The sequence below is a fragment of the Giraffa tippelskirchi genome, chromosome 7, assembly GCF_054371585.1.
Source record: "Giraffa tippelskirchi isolate mGirTip1 chromosome 7, T2T-mGirTip1v1.2.pri, whole genome shotgun sequence".
In the NCBI taxonomy this organism is placed as follows: Eukaryota; Metazoa; Chordata; class Mammalia; order Artiodactyla; family Giraffidae; genus Giraffa; species Giraffa tippelskirchi.
Window position 1 is genome coordinate 101,389,941 of NC_137281.1, and position 25,426 is coordinate 101,415,366.

The 25,426-nt window shown below is 37.9% G+C and overlaps 1 long non-coding RNA gene across 1 annotated transcript in view; it reads right to left on the reverse strand.

Moving 5' to 3' along the window:
* Positions 1 to 2,556: 2,556 nt before the first annotated feature.
* Positions 2,557 to 25,426, reverse strand: part of LOC145514134 (uncharacterized) — a 36,402-nt gene continuing 13,532 nt past the window's right edge. The window contains exons 2-6 of the long non-coding RNA XR_014059858.1: positions 20,752 to 20,807; positions 17,231 to 20,477; positions 15,529 to 15,621; positions 3,289 to 3,375; positions 2,557 to 2,891 (exon numbers count right to left, since the gene is read on the reverse strand). This is a non-coding gene — a long non-coding RNA (uncharacterized LOC145514134). The remainder of the gene's footprint in view (positions 2,892 to 3,288; positions 3,376 to 15,528; positions 15,622 to 17,230; positions 20,478 to 20,751; positions 20,808 to 25,426) is intronic.

Consider the following 25,426-nt stretch of genomic DNA (forward strand, 5'->3'; position numbering starts at 1 on the left):
CATTTCCTCTGTTTTTGGTTTAGTTTAGTCAGTGGGGAGTCCTGGAAAGAGATTGGAGGGAGAGAAGGTTTATTTTTTCCTACAGGATTCTTTACTTTTTGTTTTTAGTAACTGCTCCTTTTCTTTATCCCTTTGGACAGCTCTTCCTAGTTACTAGACTATCTTTTGTGGCTCTTCTATACCCCATTTATCCCTTTGTAATTTGTCCCTTCAAAAATAAATTTTCTCAGATTATCCTAAATTGAGTGTTGCATTTGTTTCTTTTTTGGGACTGATAAAACCCAGCAGCCAGTCTTCTGTCTTTTCCTTGGATGAAAAGCCCTTTCTTTCCTTTCAAAAACACCTTTCCTCCATGTATAGCTCATGGAGCTGATCTCACCCATGTTCTGGGAATTGGCCTATGACTCAGACTTGCCAAGGTATTCATCCCTTTAGCTTGAGTTATTGGCTTATCCATGGGCTCAGGACCAGAATAATGTCTCCTCTTGGTATTTTTCTAGAACTGTCAGAAAAGAAGCACCCTATTCTAAAATCATATAATCCAGGGTTATTTGGGAGCTATCTTTGCTTTCATGTGGAGGGAGAGTGTTCATAAAATGAAGCCAATATAAAGGAGCACTGGAAGAGGAAAAGATCTAGGCCAGTTTGAGTTGAGTCTCTGCTATTTGCAACTGAAAAAAAAATATGGTATCATTAACATCCAAAGACAATAGTTTTATGTTAGAAATTGGGTAAAGGAAGATGACTATATTTGAGGGGTGTGTTGTGTTAATTTATGACAATAGCATCTAGAGAATAGAGGTCATTTTGTTTCTGTGTATGTCTATATACCTATTAACTTCTGGCTGTAAAAATGTAATTATTCTATTTCTAGAGTATTATAAGAAATGTATCTGCATAATATTAAAAAGCTCTTCTATTTAAACAAGTTTTCAAAACCTTATAGAATGAATCTTTTTTACCCTTTTCTTATATATTTTCAGTTTTCAGTAAACGTCTTATTTCCCAGCCTGTATTTGTAATGTTAGTTTTTTATTCCTCCATAGGCCAATGTTTTCGAAATAAAGATGGTTAGGTTTAGCTATAGTCTGAAGGAATCCATCAAATTGATTTCACTTGTGGTCTAAGTTTTATTTTCACTTAAATCTCTAGAACAGGAAACCTAACCAGTTGCACAAATTCATCCCTGAGTAAGAATTTTGAATGGAGCAGAAAGCAAATTGCAAAGGCAAATAGAATATATTGTTGGAAAATGTCCTGTTTCTGGCTGCATCTCAAAGTAAGTTAAGTGTGATAATTTCCTCAAACAGGCAATTTAAAGTAAGTAGTTTATCCTAAGTCTGCAGCCAGTTAGGTGTGTCTTAGAATTCAAAAATCATGGTTGCGTTTTCATTCAAATAAGTCTAAACATTCAAATCATGCTTTTCTTTTCAATGGAGGTGAAAAGGAAACACAACAGCAACAATGTGCTCATTTTTAAGGGTTTGGGATGAAGGGATTGCTTCTTGATCTATTTAAATCAAGAGTTACAAATCGCTGTAAGTGTCAAGTTATTTTTTTCAGGAAAGCTTTGAATTCTTTCAGATAACACTGCCAGTTGAGATTCTTTTCCCTAAAGGTTGATTATTTGGACCTCAATTGTCAGTTTTTCTAAAAACGGAAATACTGCCAAACAGTATGTTTCAGTCCAGGATAAAGCACCAAATACCTTCTGATTTGGTGGTTAAAATCCAGGAACACCTGCTAATGAGTCTGAATCCTTATTATTCAATCCTTCCTCTGAGTCTCAGAGATACCCTTGTAACCTCCCTTCAAAACTCCCACCCTCTACTAAAAAATAAAACAAACAAATATATATAACAAAACAGAAACGGATTTACAGATATACAGAACAATCTAGTGTTACCAGTGGGGAGAAGGAAAGGGTGAGGGGCAAGATAGGGGTATGGGATTTAGGCATACAAACTACTATGCATGACGTAAATAAGAACAAGGATATGTTGCCCAGCACAAGGAAATATAGCCATTGAATTGAAATGACATTAAATGGAGTATAATCTATAATAATATTGAATCTCTATGTTGTACACCTAAACTAATATTGTAAATCAACTACATGTCAATCAAAAAATTCAAAAAACAGAAGAAAATCAAAAGAATATTTTGTGACATAAAAATTATGTGAAATTCAAATTTCAGTGTCCAAATTGTATTGAAACATTAAAAAAACTTTCCAGCCTCTAATTTAATAGTTTTTTGGGTTTTTTTTTAACTGGTTTGTTTGCACTAGCTTGAGTTGATTCTGTTGCTTGCAACTAAATGATGTTCCTGAAGTGGTTGCATTCTTTACATAAGATGCAATGGAAAATGCCTGACCCCCTACCCCTAGCAAAAGCACCAATTTCATTATTATATCTCTTTCAAAAGATATTAAAATAAATTTTAGTGAAAAACTGAGTGACTGCTGTCAGTAATTGATATGCCTGCTTTTCATATATTTCATTTGCATCTGTATTTATTTTCTAGGGCTGCTTTAATAAATCACCACAAACTGAGTGGCTTTAAAGCAACAAAAATTTATTCTCTGACAGTTCTGTATGCCAAAATTCTGAAATCAAGATGTTGGCAAGGTTTCAGTTCCTTTTGGAGTCTCCAAGGGAAAATCTGTTCCGTGCCTGTTTCCTGGCTTCTGGTGACGCTGGCAGTTCTTTGTCCTCCTTAGTTAGTAGCCACATAACTCCACTCTCTGCCTTAATCTTCTTATGGCTTTCTCCCCTGTGTCTCTGTGTCTTCTCCATTTCTACCTCTTATAACTGACACTCGTATTGGATTTAGGACCCACCCTGAATCCAAGAGGGCTCCCCTGGTGGCTGAGACAGGAAAGAATCTGCCTGCAATAAAAGAGACCTGGTTCAGTCCCTGGATTGGGAAGATCCCCTGGAGAAGGGAGTGGCAACCCATTCCAGTCTTTTTGCCTGGGAAGTCCCTTGGACAGAGGAGCTTGGTGGGCTGCATTCCATGGGGTTGCAGAGTCAGATACGACTGAGTGATTAACACTTTCACTTTTAGGACTTCCCAAGTAGCACTGGTGGTAAAGAACCTGCCTGCCAATGCAGGAGACAAGAGATGTAGGTTTGATCCTTGGGTCAGGAAGATCCCCTGGAGGAGTGCATGGTAGTCCACTCCAACATTCTTGCCTCAAGAATCCCATAAACAGAGGAGCCGTGGGGTCACAAAAGAGTCTGACATGACTTAGCCACTAAACAACAACAACAAATATTTACTGACCTCTTACAACATGTCACGTTTTGTGAAGATAGAGCAGCAGTCCATAGGGTTGCGCAGAGTCAGTCAGGCATGACTAAAGTGACTTTGCTGCAGAATCAAAATTATTTAAAACCATTATATTCTAAAAATGACCGGTCAAAACTTGGAACCTTTTATACAAAACCTAGATGTTCTTCATACTTGAGTACTTCGATCATTTGAGTATTTCACTCCTAGTATACGTGCTCTGGCCTGGGGGAACTGCTATACTTAGTCTCAAGAGGTGATTTTCAGTGCCATTTTCTCCTCCTTACAACCCATCTCAGTCCCCAGATTACTCTGACTTGACCCACAGTGTTTTGCAAGAACCTGAGTTTGGTTTTGAACACACTGAGTTTAAGCTGACTACAGTATATCCAAGGGAAAATGTCTAGAAGATATGTTAACTGGGTTTTCTGAGAAGCAATTACCAAGAAGGAATCTGAAGTACAAGAGACATTAGTGAAAAATGTGTAAAAGATAAACAGAGTGGGATTAGGAATCCACAGGTAACCTACAGATGCAGGTGTGACACCTGTAAAAAGAGATGGGGAAAGGAGGAGAGTTGGGTAAACAGAGGCTCAGATGATAAGGAATTTCTGAGCATGTGTTGGCCAGGCCACTGGGAGCTCCAGTATGCCTTCTGTGTAGGGTCATTGACAGGGTACAGCCAGTGAGATAAGGCCTTGGTGTGGGTGTGAATGCTGTGGTGGATCCTGAAGATGGAGGTTGTCAGCCAACTATACTCCCTGATGCTGGGTTCAATCCCCAGTACCTCTATCTTTGCTTTAGATCTTCCCCAGTGGCTCAGTGGTAAAGAATCTGCCTGGAGTGCAGGAGACATGGGTTTGATCCCTGGGTTGGGAAGATCCCCTGGAAAAGGAAGGGGCAACCCCTCCAATATCCTTGCCTAAGAAATCCCATGGACAGAGGAGCTTGGTGGGCTATAGTCCATGGGGTTGCAAAAGAGTTGGACATGACTTAGTGATTAAACAACAACAGATATTTACTGAGCACTTATGACATATCAGATATTGTGAAGATAGAGCAGCGATCAAAACAGACCGCATTCCTTGCCCTCATGAGGTTTATATTCTAGTGGGTAGAGAAAGATATTAAACAAATGAGCAAGTTATAGTGCTATGTAGAGAAAACAGGTCAGGAAAGGTCAGTGAGCAATTCAGAAGTGATGACTAACTATTATAAAAATGGGGTCTGGGAAGTTTTCAATGAGCTAAATGGGAGTGGGGGGAATAACTAGAAGGATGTTCTAGGCAGAACAGTAAAAGGCTCTGTGGCAGGAGTGTTCTGGAACAGCAAGGAGGTTTTTGTGGTGGGAGCTGGTAAAGAAGGTGGGCCTTAATAGGAGAAAGGTCTGAGAGTTACTAGGGGGACCAGGTGATGTAGGACACCTCATAAGGACTTTTGGCTTTTCCACTGAGTATGATGCAAAGTTATTGAAAGCTTCTGAGCAGGGGAGTGGCAAAAAATGACCCATTTTCAAAGGATCCCTCTGACTGCTATGTTGAAAATTGACAGCAGGAGTGCAAAGCAGAAGTAGAGAGACCAGTTGGGGGGTGGGCTATGGCAACAATTCAACTGAGAAAATGGGAAGAATGAATTTTTCTCCTTAGATGAAAGGGGCAGAGGTGTGAGGAGAAAAGAGAGTAGAAACAAAAGCTATAAGGAAAGGGGCTGTATGGAGACATAACTGATGAAGGTTTTCCATTGTGAAGTGAATAAGGGACATTTTAAGAAGATGAATGTCAAATATTACCTTTGAAATTGTTGCCGTGTTTATGTTTCTGCTTTGTATTTCAAATCAATCCTATTTTACTCACAATGTATTGTGGGAATGTGTCTCTCTCATATTTTTTTTTTTATTCTAGAAAAAGTCTGTGCATTACAACTGGGTTGGCATATAGAACACAGGATATTCAGGGTAATAGGAGCTTAAAATCAAACATAATCAGGAGAATGAAAACCACGGTAGTTGGCAACAGTCTTGGGGAAAGCTTGCATCTTGAAAGTGGATTAAAGATTTGAACAAATCATTTAGTTTCAAAAGTTTTGAGACTTTCAGCTGACTTCTGACTTACAGCAAGTCTAGAGATTTAAATTTTTGAGCTACCCCTTGTAGAAATGATGACTAAATACAGGGACTCTTGAAGGAGGAAAAAAAAAGTGTCTGTACTTTAAGACTTTAGTACAGGCATTTTCCATGTAAAAGAGAGAGATTGTAGATTTAGTAGAGTGATAGATGAGAAGCAGTGTTGCATGTTGTGGCAGAGTCTTCTGATTTCCCACCCAAATCCACATTTCCACTGCATATATACAAAATGTAATTGTACGGCTGAAATACTGTATTTCTTCTCCTCCCTATGGAATAAGGTTTGACTCAGTTCTTTCCTGTGAGATGAAAGTAGAAGTTGGATGGAAATTTTTGACAGAATGAAAAGGAGTCTCAAAAGTGATCAGATAGCTAGGACAGATTTTTCCCCCTTTTTCTCTATTTTTATCTCCAGGAAGTTGGAAATATTATGATGGCTGGAGCTTCATCAGTCATTTTGGACCAGTAAGTGCCCTTGAGGATGGACAATAATTGCTAGGATGATAGAACAAAAAGTAGGAAGAGCCCTGGGCTTCCTATTTCCAGACTTCTTTTATGTGAATGAAAAATAAATTATTTTTCTTATTTAGGTCACAGTCAATTTAGGTGTTCTGTTTATGCCAGTGTAACTTCTGTATGATAATGGCAGCCACCATTTATTGAGCCCTATTACATTTCAGGCATGGTGCTAAGAACTTATATTATTAGCTCAGTTAATCATCACAGTTATCCTATTAAATAGGTGCTGTTATTTCCACTAATTTAATAGATAAGGAACATGAAATTTAGAAGGGTCACATAAATTCCCCAAGATCACCTAGTGAGGGTATAGTCTCAAACTCACATGGTTGATTTTAAAGCTTGGGTATATCTATTCCAACATGCTGTCAGGTGGGGATAAAACTTAATTGAAGTTCTGAGAGTCTTATTTGAAACTACTATGTCTCTAAACTTAATACTTTATCATCGACCAGCTATACCTTTTAGGCCTATCTTCTTCACACACAATTTTGACAAATTCTCATCTCATCTAAGACTCATTCCACCACAGCTATGCTGCAGTCCAGTATGATGTTTAAATCCTGCTTGGCACGGTTCTCTAGGATAGTAGTCCTGAGATCGGGGGAGAGCTGTGCTCTCAGAGGGTAGGTCTTTGTTCAAAACTGAAAGGAGGTAACAGCTGGCCTAAAATGATGACTGGCATCTGGTTTCAGACTCATTATGGCTGCCCCGATGCCTTCTCAGATTCACTGAAATGTTTTTTCCTCTGAGAACAAAGCTTCCAGAAACTCGAAACACCTATATTAACTGGTGACCTAAAAGGAGCGCTTCACCTGCTAACTTCCTGGCCAGTTTTCAGGTAGCTTGGCAGAGACTTCCAGCTGTAACCAGGCTGCTATAAAAAATTAATTATTCTGAATAGCTAGGCCTATTTGAACAGAGTCTGCCTCACTGTTAAAATCTGTCTTTTGAAAATTTCTAATAACTATTAAGAGGCCATTAGTCAAATTATAAGGAAAATAAGAAGGTAAGACTAGTAAAGCCATTATCCCAGTTATTCCTACTTGATCACACAGCATGCATTAGCTTCTGTGGACGGCTTTTGGTCTTTTGTTTTACAATTAATCTAGATTACAGAGATGAAAGAGCTTTAGATCTTTTTATTTGCAAGTGTGATTGGGCGTGAAGTATGAAAGAGTAGGTATGAGTGGAAAGGATCGTTAAATATTTTATTCAAAATTACATAAGCACTTATCATTATGGAATGCCTATTAGGTGCCAGATGTCACATGAGGTATGTTACTTGTCTCATTTAATGTCATCCTTGCACCAGTCCGTGTGAGGTAGAGCACAGTTTGTAAATAGGATGATGCTCAGAGGCTCTGAGTAAATTGCCAAGGTCACATAGTGGGAATTTATGTATAGATCTGTCTGTCTCCAAAGTGCATGCTCTTTAGTTTATTACTCTGTGACAAAAAATACTCTGCTATGGGATATTTTAAACCGGGATCTGTTTTATAGAACTTCAGTGATAATGAAAACTTAAGTACCACTTGTTAACAACTCTGAATCACTGAGTATGGTCTGGTTTAAAGTTTTCAGATCCCATTTTTCTCTTTCTTGCTTCTACCCTTTGACCGTTTCATATATCCTAGAAGAGAGAATGCAATTCATTAATTTTGTTCATTACTAACTGCCTTGGCAAAAGTTTTGATGAAGAAGGAAATGGAAATTACTGATTAGGATGAACTTTGTTTATTATTTTTCAATTTCATTTAATGGTACATTACCATTTTTCATTCCCTTGATTTCTTGAACTGACTTTAGTTTAAAAAAAATCTCTTAATTGCTCTCATTTAGCAAGTGAATACAGTATTGTTTTTACAAATAAGAACACTAACATATTTGCTTATTATAGTTTATAATTACCCTAATGGTCACATAAACAAAGTAAATCCTTAAAAAAACCAGCTTCATTTGTTACTTTGAAGAGGTATAGCTATAAAATAGTAGGATGGTTCTGGAAGAGCTTAGTGCAGTAGGGTCTCAACTGAACAGTATATTGGTTCCTTTGATGGACAACCTAGCTATGTATACAGTTAATCCTTAAAAATCTTAGCCTTAAAGTTTTATCACCATTAGCAATTACTAACATCATGCAATATATTAGTACTTTAAAGTTACCGGTTAAATAAATTTATCACTTGCTAAATTTTACATGAAGGTCAAACAACATTAACTATTTTGGTAGTTATAAAATGTATACTCTTAATAGCTATCTTCTATGGAAATTTTGAAAAAACAAATGTATCTTGTTATTTCTATTTTGTGTATCTTTCCAGCTAATGAGGTCTGGAGAAAGTAACGATCAAATCTTGTGTTTGTCTTTCTTTACATTTAAGTAAGTAAGGTACTTTTTAGTTTCATTTATGAGTGTTATATTGACTATGTTATTACTATTAGGAAATTATACAATAAATTGATTATTCAACGTGTGTAGAACATTCATGTTTTGGAAACACAAGGGAAAGAGGAAAATATGTAAATATTTACAAACTTTTTGACAAGATTTAATAACCCCATTATCACTAACTTGTTGCTGATAGTATTTGTGGGGGTATGTGTAGGAAAAGGAGAGTTTATGTATAGACTCAGACTACTGGACTTGTCTGTTTTTACCCAATTCAAAGCTTTCTTAAAGTTAGGGGATAAGCAGGAATCATGTATTTCCATTGCAAAAGGAAAATTTGTTTGAGGGTATAATTTTGCCTGAATTTTCATTGCTTGCCTGGCCTTCTATGCAAGTTTAGAGGCAATTTGCAGTCCCTGTCCTAGGATTAGACTGCAATAAATTTCAGGGGAGGGAGGGTGCTCAACAAGGTGCTTTTCTCTGTAATCCCAGGTTTGAGAAGAATGCATGGTCCCAGGGAATAAGATGGAATCGTTTGCATTAGAAACTTTTCTCATCCTTTCTCTCCAGAATTTAGAATAGAAGACTATCAGAATAGCTTCAGTCAGTGTCCAATGGTAAGGACAGGACATTGAGCTGAAAAAATGGCCTTGAGTCAGGCCTAACAAGAAGGACTAAATATCTATGAAAGAGGACTGGTTTCATATAGTATGTTTGTGACCATAACCAGTTACTTGAGCATGGTGGTTCTCAAACTTTGGCATGATCCGAAACTCCTGGAGTAAACACATATGTTTTGGGCCCCCAATAGGTTTAGGGTGATATCTGAGAGTTTTCCTTTTCAATCAGTTTCTGCGTGATGCTGTTGCTGGTGGTTCGGAGACTACACTTTGAAAATCATTGCCCCCAGCATATAGTTAAGCTTTGTATGCAGGTCAGGAAGCAACAGTTAGAACTGGACATGGAACAACAGACTGGTTCCAAATAGGAAAAGGAGTACGTCAAGGCTGTATATTGTCACCCTGCTTATTTAACTTATATGCAGAGTACATCATGAGAAACGCTGGGCTGGAAGAAGCACAAGCTGGAATCAAGATTGCTGGGAGAAATATCAATAACCTCAGATATGCAGATGACACCACCCTTATGGCAGAAAGTGAAGAGGAAATAAAAAGCCTCTTGATGAAAGTGAAAGAGGAGAGTGAAAAAGTTGGCTTAAAGCTCAACATTCAGAAAACTAAGATCATGGCATCTGGTCCCGTCACTTCATGGGAAATGGATGGGGAAACAGTGGAAACAGTGTCAGACTTTATTTTTTTGGGCTCCAAAATCACTGCAGATGGTGATTGCAGCCATGAAATTAAAAGATGCTTACTCTTTGGAAGGAAAGCTATGACCAACCTAGATAGCATATTAAAAAGCAGAGACATTACTTTGCCAACAGAGGTCCGTCTAGTCAAGGCTGTGGTTTTTCCAGTAGTCATGTATGGATGTGCGAGTTGGATGGTGAAGAAAGCTGAGCGCCAAAGAATCGATGCTTTTGAACTGTGGTGTTGGAGAAGACTCTTGAGAGTCCCTTGGACTGCAAGAAGATCCAACCAGTCTATCCTAAAGGAAATCAGTCCTGGGTGTTCATTGGAAAGACTGATGTTGAAGCTGAAACTCCAATACTTTGTCCACCTGATGCGAAGAGCTGACTCATTGGAAAAGACCCTGATGCTGGGAAGGATTGGGGGCAGGAGGAGAAGGGGACAACAGAGGATGAGATGGCTGGATGGCATCACCGACTCGATGGACGTGAGTTTGGGTAAACTCTGGGAGTTTGTGATGGACAGAGAGGGCTGGCGTGCTGCGATTCATGGGGTCGCAAAGAGTCGGACACGACTGAGCGACTGAACTGAACTGAACTAAGGATCCTGTGAACCCAGAGTGCTGATGCTAACAAGTGAGATGTTATGGGGCTTTGGTAGCAATCTAGCTGAAAAAAGGCATCTCTGGAGGAGTGGGTGGCTTCTTTTGGATTGGGCCTAATTGTCTTTTGTAGCTTTGCGTGATAGGACAGTGAGAAGTAATGGCGGTGGACTTGTACCTTTTAAATCTCTCTCACCTCTCCTGGAGGAGAATGGATAGGGAATGTTTGCTGAGCACATGACAACAGAGTTGGGTCTTCAATAAGCTCTTTGGGGAAAAAATATTTTGGGCAGAGGGGAAGATCCCCTGGAGAAAGGAATGGCTACTCACTCCAGTATTCGTGCCTGGAGAATTCCATGAACAGAGAAGCTTGGTGGGCTACAGTCCATAATGATTGCAAACAGCTGGACACAACTGTGTGACTCACACTTTTACTTTCACGGCTTGCATAAAAGCAAAAAATCAGCTTGATAGTGTGATGATTATATGTGTGTATGTTTCATGTATGTGTGGTAGGAAGTGAGAGATGGAGCTAAAATATAGACAGGGAATGCAAAAAGATGTTTTTAAAAATACATATGGAGCAACTTGGACATTGATTGAGGTGTACAGTTTCACACAGTGCTCCAAGAGCATTTTCATGCAACAGTGAAAGAAATGAATAGGGTTTTGGGGCTCTCATACTCCTTTCAGCCAAGGTTTATTTACATCTTTTATAATTTGGACTTTTGCTAGTCTTTATATTAAACAAAGCACTGTACAACTCTCATATTCACCTAAGGTGGTTATGTGTTTCTTGACATTTCTGGCACAATCTTTACATTTTTGGCACATCGTCTTTAAAATCAGATGCCATTGTCTTAGCTAGTGTATGAACTGCTTGGACAATTGTGTTTCTTTTTGCCTTTTCATACTGTACAAAACGCTAAAGCTATGGATCACAGCAAACTGTGGAAAATTCTTAAAGAGATGGGAATAACAGATCACTTTACCTGCCTCCTGCAAAATCTGTATGCAGGTCAAGAAGCAGCAGTTAGAACTGGACATGGAACAATGGACTGGTTCAAAATTAGGAAAGCAGTATGTCAAGGCTGTATATTGTTACCCTGCTTATTTAACTTACATGCAGAGTACATCATAGGAAGTGCTGGACTGGATGAAGCACAAGCTGGAATCAGGATTGCTGGGAGAAATATCAGTAACCTCAGATATGTAGATGACACCACCCTTATGGCAGAAAGTGAAGAGGAACTAAAGAGCCTCTTGATGAAGGTGAAAGAGGAAAGTGAAAAAGCTGGCTTAAAACTCATCATTCAGAAAACTAAGATCATGGCATCTGGTCCCATCACTTCATGGCAAATGGATGGGGAAACAATGGAAACAGTGTCAGACTTTATTTTCTTGGGCTCTAAAATCACTGCAGATGGTGACTGCAGCCATGAAATTAAAAGACCCTTGCTTCTTGGAAGAAAAGCTATGACAAACCTAGACAGCATATTAAAAAGCAGAGACATTACTTTGCTGACAAATGTTCGTCTAGTTAAAGCTATGGTTTTCCAGTAGTTGGGTATGGATATGAGAGTTGGACCATAAAGAAGGCTGAGTGCTGAAGAATAGATGCTTTTGAACTGTGGTGTTGGAGAAGACTCTTGAGAGTCACTTTACTGCAAGAAGATCAAACCAGTCAATCCTAAAGGGAATCAGCTCTGAATATTCATTAGAAGGACTGATGCTGAAACTGAAGCTCCAATACTTTGGCCACTTGATACTAAGAGCCAACTCAGTAGAAAAGACCCTGATGCTGGCAAAGATTGAAAGCAAGAGGAGAAGGTGTGACAGAGTACAAGATGGGCAGATGGCATCACCATCACAGACTCAATGGGCATGAATTTGAGCAAGCTCCAGGAGATAGCGAAGGACGGGGAAGACTGGCATGTTGCAGTCCATGGGGTTGCAAAGAGGCGGACATAACTCAGTGACCAGGCAACAACAACAGCAGCAGCAGCAATCTTGTTTCTTCATTTTGCTGCTTCATTGTCTTCTCTCCTCATGAAGATAATGTGTAATTGGATAAATAGAATTATGTCTTGTGGAGGTTTTAGTCCCTTTGATCTCTATTTTCCCTTTTAGAATTATATGCCATAGAATCATGAGTATTTTCTCCAAACTTTCAAGTTCTTGTCTTACTACAGTTTAGACTTATATCAAGCCATCTGGCTCAACTGTTTCCTTGATGGTTGTTGTAAGCCTTTGAGTAACAGGATGCATGAATCCTGATTGCAAGCACTTTTGCTTCACTAACCAATTCTTTTTATAGTCTTAAGTTCCTAGGTGTTTCCCTGATCTTCTCCGTGTCCAAACTATGAAGAATTGTCATATGTTTTGTTTTTACTAAATGAGAGACAACGTCTTTATCATGACTGTGCCTATTTTGCAAACTATCTCAGAAGCACATTTTAGAGTTGACTCAAGAATATTACAATATCATTGCAATACTTTTTACTTCTTTCTTCCCGCAAATTTTTACCAAAATGTTATCTTCATTAATTTATTTCCACTGCACTTACCTTTTACCAACCTAATGAATCTTTTCATTAAAATAATGTAACTTAGAAAAAAAGAGAAAAAATAAAATAGGTGACTCCTTTTATTATTACATCTGAAATATATAGGCTTATACTAGCAATTATCAGTAGTACCTGTATGATCATGATTATTGTCCTATATTATACATTTAAGCTTGATGTTCATCTCAGTTCAATCTTGTTGGTTTTCAAGACTCTGCATATAGTTTCATAGCTATGCTAACATAGTGATTGTTAAATAGCATTTCAGATCTTTAAAATTATTTTCTCATGGTAATTGTTGGACATCTGCTTTCTGGTTATATTTTTAGGCAGACTGATGAGAGAGGCTTGTTGAAAAGATAGAATTTTTCAGCATTTATCAATAACACTTAGAAATAATTTTCTGTTCTGTGTTCAGTGGTAATAATTCATGTTGTATAAGCCCAGTTGAGAGACCTCTTTAACAACAGCGGCAGAAAATATGAGGAAGAAAAAGTGGGAAATAGTGCTAACCTTGCACCCAGTTGGGGATTTGACAAGCCTTGGACACAGTAAAACTTAACTAATTTTCCCCTTAAAGGTCACAATTTGAGGACACCATTAGACTGAGACACACAATTGTGATTATCCACTGTAAAACAAACAAAGACTGTAAAAGAAATGAAATGTGGCATTATTGGATTATTTCTAGATAAAGGAATGCAATTTGCTTTTACTATTTTGTGTGTGTGTGTGCGTAGTTGCTCAGTTGTGTCCAACTCTTTGACACCCCATGGACGTAGCTCGCCAGGTTCCTTTGTCCATGGGATTTTCCAGGCAAGAATACTGGAGTGGCTTGCCATTCCTTTCTTCAGGGGATCTTCCCAACCTAGGGATGGAACCCATGTCTCCTGTATCTTCTGCTTTTGCAGGTGAGATTCTTTACCACTGAGCCACTTAGGAAGCTTTGCTATCATAGGGAGATTCTATTAGAATGATAGGTAGCTAGAGATCACTAATTGTTATTTAGTTTATAGGGAGCTTAGAAACCCAGTTTATTTAAGCAAGTGAAATGATGTGTTATTCATGATAAATTATTAGTTCAATATTTTAATTCATGCTTTGGAAAATCATGTTTACCTTTAGAAATCTGTGTTATCTCAATAGAATTTTTTTTTCTTCTCTGTGAATGCAGGGTCTACCTTGTGATGATTCTAATGTTAGTACTTATGTGGACAAAATGTTTGTTTTCATTTTTTCAGTGTTATCGATTTTGTTTTAGACAGTAATTTTGCTCCTTTTGCTTATCACTCTGAGAATATTGGTTCATTCCCACTGTTATTTGGGGAACTGACTGAAGAAGAGAGTTTATAACCCTACAAAGTCTTGTGCCAAAATATTTATTAGTTAAGCGGTTTCCCTGACCACTGCTATCCATCTGTAATACTGGTTTTCTTATTCCAATATTTTTTCCTTGTTAACTATAATTACAGAATTGAGATACTGTGAATGAGATATTGACTTTCTTGATCTGTTACAAAAACTGTCAAGGATTAGAAGTAGTTATATCCAGAAGTAAGTGTTAATGGATTTTTTTTTTTTTTTTGGTAAGGGTTATACAGAACCCAGAATTTGGGTAACTGGAGCTTGGAAAGATATAAGCAAAAAAGAAGGCTAAAACACTATTGTGTATACCAGAAATCCCATGTGAATTTAGGTTAGAACAAACTTACAGAATAAAAAGCTCTTTTAAAAAATAGTTATAAGAGAAATGACATTTTCTCAGATCCCTTGCTTTTGGATCTTTCAATCTGATAAAGCTACACTGAGATTTCTAAGAAAGATTCAGAAATTTCTGATAACGAACACGAGCACTCTTCAGGCTAGCATAAGAAAGGGCTTCCATCTACTTCCCAGCTTTTGTTTATTTCTTAAATCATATTCCAATGACCTTTCTGCACACTAAAATTTACCTGGTTCAGCTGTGGTATGGTTTCTTATATTTTAAAAGTACTAGTTTCATCTACTAAGGAGAATGGATGGAAATCTTTGATAGGAAGTGAGCCCTGTAGTGTTTTTCATCAAGTAAGACTATGGCAAAGCCTTCTGATGGTACTAAAGAGAAATACATGAGTAAAAAGACAACTGCTGCTTGAGCTTTTCCTGCAGGTGGCACTGGTGTTGCTTAGATAAAGAATGTTTTTATGCTCAGCAGCTTTTAGTTCTTTGTGCACAGTGAAAAGGCTTATAGATACTGGAAGTGAAGTGAAGTGAAGTGAAGTGAAGTGAAAGTTGGTCAGTCGTGTCCGACTCTTTGTGACCCCATGGACTATACAGTCCATGGAGTTCTCTAGGCCAGAATGCTGGAGTGGATAGCCTTTCCCTTCTCCAGGGGATGATCTTCCCAACCCAGGGATCAAACCCAGGAGGATTCTTTATCAGCTGAGCCACAAGGGAAGCCTGTATATGTACTGGGAAACTAAGTAGATGTCTTACAGTAAGTAGTTATTTCTCTGTGCATGACTGAAGCTCAGCATGGTTCAGCCAGTCCTTCTGGAGGTCTGCATTTCAATTAATGCCTTCACATGGAAAATAAAATCTGATGGAATACTCTTTTTGACCAGGGAAGAAGACACTACCAAAGTCACGTTATGAAGCTCCAGGCTCATCCTCCCACTTGCAAAGTATAAAAACCTAGTAGCTTTATTCTGATAATCTTAAAAATTAATTCAACAAAGACTTACTGAACACTTGTTTGAGGCAATGCATTGTGCCAGATTGTTTTGGAGGGTTCAGGATTGAAAACAGAAACAAACATAATCTTCATCTTCTCACATCTGTTTAGACATATGCATAAACACATGAGATACAAGTGTCTTAGCCCATTCAGGCCATTGTAACAAAATATCACTGATAGAGTAGTTTAAACAGCAGAAATTTATTTTGCAGATTTTCGGAGGCTGGAAGCCTGAGATTAGGGTGCCAGTATGGTTGAATGAGGGCTCTCTTCTAGGCCATAGACATCTCATTGTACTCTCTCATGGCAGAAGGGGCTAGAAATCTCTCCAGAACCTCTTTTATGAGGCTTTAATCCTACTTATGGAGCTTCCTAGGTAGCTCAGTGTTAAAGAACCTGCTGCCATGCATGAAGCATGGATTTGATCCCTGGGTCAGGAAGGCCTCCTGGAGAAGGAAATGGCAACCCCCTCCAGTATCCTTGCCTGGGAGATCCCATGGACAGAGGACCCTGGTGGGCTATATAGTCCATGGGGTAGCAAAAGAGTTGGACACAACTTAATGACTAAATAGCAACAAAATCCTACTCATGAGGGCTCCACTTTTATGACTTGATCACCTCCCCTAAACCCACATCCTAATGCCATCATCTCTAGCAATTATGATTTTAATATATGAATTTGGGGGCAGGGAGTGATACCAACATTCAGACCATAGCATACAAATTAGTTTCATAAGTCATAGAAAAATTACTAGTAAGAAGTTATTGGAGTAAGGGAGGAGGGTTGAGGTAGGTTTGAGATAGACTGTGAAAGGAGGGCCTGCTTTCAGCTGAATATGAAGTGAGAATGAGACAGAATAGAATTTCCAATAAGGGAACTGTATGAGTGAAGCGGTGTCTAGAGAATGGTATTCTTTTTGTGTTTAATGATTCATTCAGGGACTGTTCTGTGCTCTCTGTTAGGTGCTCTAGAGCATGACTGTTTACCACTGTTGTCTTAGTTCAGGTTTCTATAACAGGTATACTATGGACTGAGCAGCTTACACAATTTACATTGACTTCTCACAGTTCTGGATGCTGGGAAGTCTAAGATTAAGGTTTCAGCAGATCCAATGTGTGGTGAGGACCTGTTTCCTGGTTAGCAGGTGGACACCTTCTCATTTTCTCTTCACATGATGGTGAGCTGAACGAGAGGAAGCAAGGTCTCTCATGTCTCATCTTATAAGGACACTAATTTCATACATGAGGGCTCTCCTTTATGACCTAATTACCTCTCAAAGGCCTCGACTTGAAATACATCACATTGAGAATTAGGCATGCTGGCATGCTGCAGTCCACGAGATCACAAACAGTCAGATGTGACTGAGCAACAGAACTGAACTGAGGATTAGGCTTTAAAATATGAATTTTGGGGGGGGGCACAAACAAACATTCAGCCCATCACTACTTTCCACTTTTTTTTTTTAGTTAAAATTTCTTTTTTTGGCTGTGCTGGGTCTTCGATGCTTTTGCATGGGCTTTCTCTAGTTATGGTGAGCAGGGGTGTTTTGCCAAAAGTTTTCACTTTTGTCTTAGGTTCAAAGGATTTGTTAACAAAATAAACCACTTTTATATACAAATACATAATAGAAATATTTATTAGAGAATTATAGAGCTTACTTTCAATATGCTAACATTAAAAGAAAAGAGAATAGCAGAGTATACATCACCAAATTGGGTCTTGACCAGCATCCAGACTTAATCAGCACTGGGAAGTCCCGTGGCACAGCACATCTGGAGTCTCAACTGGGAAAAGGTCCCAGGCAGCTTGTCTGTTCCATGGGTGAGACTTCAAAGATTGTATTTTGGGGTTTCGCGGTTCCAGTTTATAATCCCAGGAGGTCACAAACTGATGGTGTCATCAATCTGTGACCAAATTGCAGGTCTGGTTTCATGTTAATGCTATTTGTTTTGTTGTATAAAACTTGAAATGTAGCCAAGCCTGGGGCTTGGTTGGCTAGACCCCCCTCGAGGGGCTCAACAATCTCAAGATTTCTTCCCCATCTTATCTATGGTGCTACAAGGCTTGCACTCACAGCAGCCAGTGGCTCACAGTCACTCCCAGTCAGGGCAGTGTCCAGGCAGGATAGAAGCAAGGTCAGAGGCCTACTCTGCTTTGTCTCTGAAGCCTAAACGAGACTATTCATTTAATTTCTCTAATAAAGGAACTACTCTCTAGTTGTGGTGCATGGGCTTCTCATTATGGTGACTTCTTTTGTTGCAGAACACAGGCTGTAGGCATGCAGCCTCAGTAGCTTCAGACTGCAGGCTTAGCAGTTGTAGCTCGTGGTCTCTAGAGCATGAGCTCAGTAGTTGCAGCTCACGGGGTTTGAAAAGTGAAAGCGTTAGTCACTCAGTCATGTCCCACTCTTTGTGACCCCATGGACTATAGCCCACCAGATTCCTCTGTCCATGGAATTCTCCAGGCAAGAATACTGAAGTTGGTAGCTATTCCCTTCTCCAGGGGATCTTCCCCACCCAGGGATCAAACCTGGGTCTCCTGCATTGCAGGCAGATTCTTTACTGTCTGAACCACCAGGAAGCCCGATGCATGGGCATAGCAACTTTCTAATTTTGTATTAGAAAAATAGAAATTAGAAAATTAGTTTTCATCTCCTGCCCCTCTGCTTGTGTATCTTGGGTTACTTAACCTCTTTGCCTTTGCTTCCTCATCAAATGGAAAATGGTAAAATGGAGGTGATAAGACTACTTACCTCAAAGGGTTTCTGAGAGGATTAAATGAGCTAGCGTATGTATAGTACCTGGCCATAGTAATAAATAGTACTGTAGTTATAGACATAAATGTTAGATGTTATTATGAATATTTGTATTTCATACCAATCATTCTATTAGAGAATTCTGATTTTTTTGAGAGGCTAAGAATTAAGAAAATTTAGGTGTAGGAAAATAACTTGCTAAAGAGATACAGGCTACATTTTTAAAAATTGAAGTATAATAGATAGTTAAAATATGTTTAAGGTATACAAATTGGTGGTTTAATATACACATACATTATTAAATACTTACTGTAATCAAGCCAATTACCATGTCTATCGATAGAGGCTGCATTTGAACTGAGGCCAAATCTGTCCTTTTTTTCTGCTTCATCATTCAATTCTTAATAATTATGTTGATTATAATCTGTCTTTCTGGTGAATGGATAGCAAGGACATAAAGTAGAATGTAAAGATATTAGGGTTCCAAAGTGGAGGGCTTTTAATGCTTGGCCAAGGGTTTAAACTTTGTTGTGTAATGGGAAATAAATTATGGGATGTCATGGGCATTGCTTGTTTCCCTTGGCAGAGGGATAGATAGCTAGCATCTGTAAAAGTCAATTAACAGGTGTAGTGAAAGTCTCTTAGTCGTGTCTGACTTTTTGTGACCCCATGGACTATACAGTCCATGGAATTCTCCAGGCCAGAATACTGGAGTGGATAGCCTTTCCCTTCTCTAGGGGATCTTCCCAATCCAAGGATCGAACTCAGGTCTCTCGCATTGCAAGCAGATTCTTTACCAGCTGAGCCACAAGGGAAGCCCAACTAACAGGTGTGGTTGAGATCTCTTGCTTGTCTCCCTCGATAGCCCAGTATGATACCTTACAAACATTTCCCTAGGCCAGGATTCCAATCTATAACGGAGTGGTTGGCAGACATTTATAGATTGATACCTTGGTCTAGGAGAATGTTCGTAAAGTATCATACTGGGCTATCCAGGGAGATAAGAAAGAGATCTGAACATAGGAGAACATGTAAACTTTTGATAAAGGTTGAAGAAAAGGATTAATCCAAGTGGTTAGGGGAGAATCAGGAGATATCCTGAGTGTCATGGATCCAAATAACGGGAAAGTTTTGGGAAAGAACAAAGCCTTGGCTGCTAAAGAGTGGTTGAGCAAAACAATTGCTGAGAAAAAATGATTGGACTTCCTGGCTAGATGGACATCTATGACTCTTCAAAGAACATATCACTCCAATGTTGTGGTTTCAGACTGATACATGAAGTAAAGAGAGATTCAGAAAAATAAGTGGGGACAAGTATAGATTCGTCTGATAAGAATGAAGTTTGGAGATAAAAGAAAATTGTAATTTAAGGTAGAAATATTATTACTAAGGGAGAAGTGTTATTACTGAAGATTTTCTTTTAGTAAGAGGATGGAGCATGGTAGTACTTCAAGGAACTATAGTAGCAAAGGAAACTTAAATGGAAGAGTTGAAGAAGGTATGGAGAAAGCACTGAGATATTTTGGGATGGGAATGGACATAATGGCCAGGAGAACTTCAAAGGAGCAGTCAGCAAAGTCAAATGCAGAAGAGAAATCAAATAAGATGTCAGTGGAGGTGTGAGAACAGAAACTGTGTGTATTGATAGAAGTTTCTTTTCAGGAGCTTGATATGCTTGGTTGTGAAGAGAAGAGAAGAGAGGCAGCCCCCAGGTGGTGGGAGTTTTGTTTGTTTATATTTTTAAGGATGGAATTGTATTTATAGTCCTTGAGGAAGATATCAATAAAGCTGAAGCCAGAGAAAGAGAGGTAACCCATGAAGGCCAGGGAGATAACGATAGAGAATCTGATCATAAGCTCAAAGTGTTTAGTTATCCAGGACAATGAAAGTTGGATATGTTTGTGGATGGAGATGGGATGTTAAAGGAGCTCCTTTTTGCTTCACAAAGAAAATAGACCAGGGACAATTCCATACACTATGAATTTGCCCACACAACACATAAACCCCTTGACTAATATCCTAGTTTTCATCTCCTGCCCTTCTGCTTGTGATGTAGCACCATTTAGACCTGTTACCCAAGTGCTGTTCAAATCCTGAGTCTTCCATGTGCTGCTCCTTCTGTTAGAAAGTTCTTTTCTTGGGTGCCTCTGCTGTTCAGGTAGAATTTAATGTCCTTCTGTGGCCTTCTGTGTCTTGAGCCCTATAAAAACCCTCCAAATAGACCATTAGATTGAAAGCACTTTAGGAACATGGACCATTTTCCAGTTCCCTTTTTATATGTGGCTCCTAGCACATAGTAGTTGCTCAATAACACTCATTGAATTTCATGTCTCCATTTTTCAAAATAACACTTTTGTGAGTTTTTATAGCAATTGGAGATGATTGCAACTTACATACCTTCAATTTATAAAGTTGAACCGGAGACTGATTTGATTTTAAAACCGGTGTAACTAACATTTTACTGGTTAACTCACCTTCTTAAGCACATACTATCTCTGCTTGTTTGACTTGGTATGCGTGTCTGTCATCTCTGTGTGGATAACGGGTCACTAGTCAGTGTTAAATCTGTGAGGGGCAGAAGGTTCGCTTCATTTTCTAAATCTACAATACAACATAGGCATGATTTATGGATATAGTGTTTTTTTGGAGAAGTCATTTTACATCCCTGTGTCATAGTTATTGCTCTGTGAAGTGATTTCATCTGCTAACCTCTTTCCCACACTTATAGCTCAGAATTAAGCAGGTTATATTGGTTAGTATTAATATTTTTTGCTCATAAAATGTAAGCACTGTACAAATAATTATTTACCAAGAGAAAGTTTCTTAGTCATGTGCTGAACTTTTCAGTGGATGACTGTACATGAGTAATATAATCTGCAACAACCATGCTAGTATGCAAAACCGGTGATAAATAATTTAACAGATGCTTTTGCTCTTATTTAAATGAACATGAATGTATATTGCCTTGATTCCTTAAATGATCAGTTCTCTCTTCTGCCTTATTTGGATCATTTTATATTTCCATCTCCTTTCTTCCATGGTTTGTAATACATCTCACCTCAGTCCAAGATGTTAATCCCTGTTCTTTGTTTTTCCTTCCTCAGCTCACAGGGCTTCTCACCACTTGAGGTACAAACACTGTCAGCATGTATTGATAGTTTTCATATTATGCGTTGACAATGCTACTAGTCAGGAGTGGGAACATGGTCAGAAAGACAGATATGACCATCCATCCTTTCCAGATGCTATTGCTGTGATAAGGAACACTCATAGGAGACTTTCTGTTTTAGCTACCAAGATAACTTTGGTGTGCACATCTTACTTTTTATTTTCTAAATGCATACTGCTACTATGTTTCTGAAGGCTTTGCTTGACATCATGTCCTAGGGTTTTGCTTCTGTGAGTTTTGCTTAGCAAGCATGCAAAGAAATAGTGGTGCTGACATTCTCTATCTTATTTACAATATTTTATTGAGGGCCCAATGTATGGTGTAGTTTAATTTTAAATAACAGATTGAATACACAAGGAAATAGTGTGCTGTCTTCTGAAACACACTTCATAGGGCCTTTTTTGGAGACTGATGTGACTATCAAAGGTCACCATTACAGAAACATAACCTTGTGTGTGCTGTGCTCAGTCGCTCAGTCATGGCTGACTCTTTGCAACCCCATGGACTGTAGCCCCCAGGCTCCTCAGTCCATGGAATTTTCCAGGCAAGAATATTGGAGTGGGTTGCCATTTCCTTCTCCAGGGAACCTTGTGTACCGTTTCATGTTGAATGTGCTTCAGGAAGATGATAACTTCCTGAAGAAAAAGAATCAAATTTTACGTCCATCAGCAGTAAAACAAAATTTCAGTCTGTCTGTAATGTGATTTTCTGTAAAGACTCATCCCATGATGTTACATTTAATCAATCTCTTAATATTTGTATTAATACACTTACCATTTTTATTCAGATAAAAATGGATTAAATTGAGTAAAATGAATAGAGGCAGTAAAAGGAGTGTAGAATTAGAGGGGAATATTTGAGAATCTGTAAACTTTACTTCAAATGATTATAAGACATGAAATTTAAAATACTTAGTAAAAATGATTGATAAATATGATTAACAAAGTTTAAAACTTGTTTAAATTGGACCTTATAAAGTCCAGACAGGCAGTACACTGGAAAATGTTTATTCATTCACTTTCTTATTCATATTTCCAATAAACATTTATTGAGTAGAAATTATGTTCCAGGTATCATTTTTGGATATAGGAATCTAGTGAGGAAAACAGATAAAAACCGTTGGCATCACAGAGTTTATAGTGGAGTAGCAGTCAGAATATATAAAGAACTTCTTCAAACAAAACAAAAACCCAATGAACAAAGGAGACGTGTAGGTAATTCAAAAGGAAAGTACATAGAACCAATGAACTTTTGAAATCTTTTAAAACTTCAGTAGTAAGTGGAGTATACAAATTAAATTAAAACAATTAGATAGCATTTTCTTTTTTTCTAAAAAAATGGAGAACAACTAAGAAAGATCGACAAATCCAGTGATAGTAATAGTCTTGGGCAGTGGGTAGTTTCAAGCATTTTGGTGCTCCAGTAAGTTGGTACAATCCTTTTGGGAGACAACCTGGCAGAATCTTCCACCCTGCAGCTCTCCTCCTTGGTATATATCTGCCATGGACTCAATGTTTGTGTACCTTCAAAATTCACATGTTGAGTTTCTAACTCCCAGTGTGGTGGATGGAATTTGGAGATGGGAATTTAGGATTAGATGAAGTCATATAAGAACTCTGCAAGCCAAGAAGAGCACTCTTATGAGAACCTAAGCTGGTACCCTGATCTCAGGCAATCGGCCTCCTGAACTGTGATTGAAATAATTTTATTTAAGTCTATGGTATGTTGTTATGGCAGTCTGAGCTGACTAATACAATATCCTAGAAAGAAAATAGAGCACAATCATGCTCATTGAGTATTTTTGTTGTTGTTGTTGTTGCTTTTACTATTTTTTTCAAGGGCAAAAATGGAGAACAGGTGAAAGGGATAAAAAGATGGACCACACAGGATTTTTATGTCAGTGAAAATATTCTATATGATACTATAATGGAGATACATGTCTTTATACATTTGTCCAAACCCATAGAATGTACAACACCAAGAGTAGAATCTACTGTAAAATACAGACTTTGGGTAATAATTATGTGTCAGTAGAAGTTCATCAGTTATAACACATGTACCATTCTGGTGTGGAATGTTGATAATGGAGGAGGATATGTATGTGTGGGGCAGTGGCCATGTGGGATAACACTGTACCTGCTGTTCCATATTGCTGTGAACCTTAAACTTCTCTAAAAAATAAAGTCTTTAAAAAATAGGAGAGGATAAAACAAAACAAAACTAAATGGAGATAATCTAAATAATCTGAATATTCATGGTGGGTGGGTTGTTAAATAAAACATGACATATCACACTTGGAATATTATAGCAGATGCCTATTACTGACTTAAGAAAATGGGTAAGGAAAAGAGTTAAAATGATTTGGGTATGATCCTATTTCTGTAAAATAAACACCAAAATACACAAAACAAAGTCATATATATATATATATATATATATATGTATATACACATATATATGTATGTATGTATTTATATATCTTACATGTACATGTCAATATATATAAAGAGGCATGTTAATATTGATTGCCCCTCTGGGAATGGGGATTGGAAGATAAATCCAGGGGAACTTTACCATCTCCCAAATTATTTGAATTCTGTGTAATAGTGAATTAATTTAATAATTGTGTAATTAAACTTTTAAATAAACAACTGCAGAAGATTTTTAAAAAGTCAATGAGCAGAAAAGAAAATTGGCAGCTGATAGTATTAAGGGAACTGAGTTCTCCAAAGTACAAAAACATAGTGCCTAGTCAGGTTTGTCTGAAGTTCCCATAAGAAGTTGAAGACTGAGAAAAAAATCTGAAAAAATTGAACTAGAAGTGTTTGTGTATGATTTTTAAGGTTGGACTACCTTCTGTAGATTAAGTTTTAAGAAAACATGTATTAGATCTCATCAACCGACTGACAAATATACTACCAGTGGTTGATAGTAGAAATAATTTTGAGCACACTCACACATTAATGTGTCTACATAATTTTCCTATCTTAGCTACTATTATCTTTTGTGTATATTTAAGGAAATTTTAAGATGCCAAAATTTGTAGAATTTAGCAAAAAAAATTAATATGTTTTTCAAGAGCGCTTGTTCTGCTTTTTTTCTATTCCCTTGGCTTCACATTCTTAAGAAACCATGAACGTTATATCAGGCCAAAAAGACAGATGATACCTACTTCAACATTTATCTTGTGGAATCTTTCTTACTTCTTTAAATAAAAAAAGATGGATATTGAGAAAGTCATCAGTCACCACTGCCTTTTCCCCTACTAGTAATAGAGATGGAGTCAATCAATCTGAGCATCTGCCGGGGTCAGCAGACTAGAAGAGACTTTTGACATGGAAACACATTTCATGATATAGCTCTCCCTCCAGAATGAATACTAATCTTAATCCTGGACTCCCTTTTTTTTTTTTTTTAGGAAGAAAGTTTGATGTTCTTGTATCTCAAGAAAACTGTCTACCTTTTCCTATGCTGTTTTTCATCACCAAGTGTTTTTTTTTTAAACTATCTAGCTCATAATTTAAACATAAAACCTCCTCTCTCAGTTGTCTTTTCACCTCCTAGTGTGTGATTTTAAAAAGTTAAAGGGGAAAAAGAAATCTGTCTTCTGCAGGACGTAGCATACATTTGGTGCTTGTCAAGTTTTCAAAAGTGAGATTACAATGGAGATGATAAATGAAGGTGGTGTTCTTATGTTCCCGTCTCTTTTCAAGTCCATTTAATTCTCCTTCCCTTCATTCTCAATCTCCCTGCTCCTAAAACACTCATTCTTGTTCCCACTATATCAAATGGACAGACATTTGTCCTGTGCCTACTAAACGCAAGCCCCCAGAGCAAAAGAACAATTTTGTCTTAGCTGTGGATAGAGAAGAATTGAAAAGAAAATGGGATATAGTGGTCATGAATTTCTTAAGCACAAGATTTTTTCATTCAAAAAATATTGAACACTAGGTACTAGGGACACGTGATTTATGGCAACT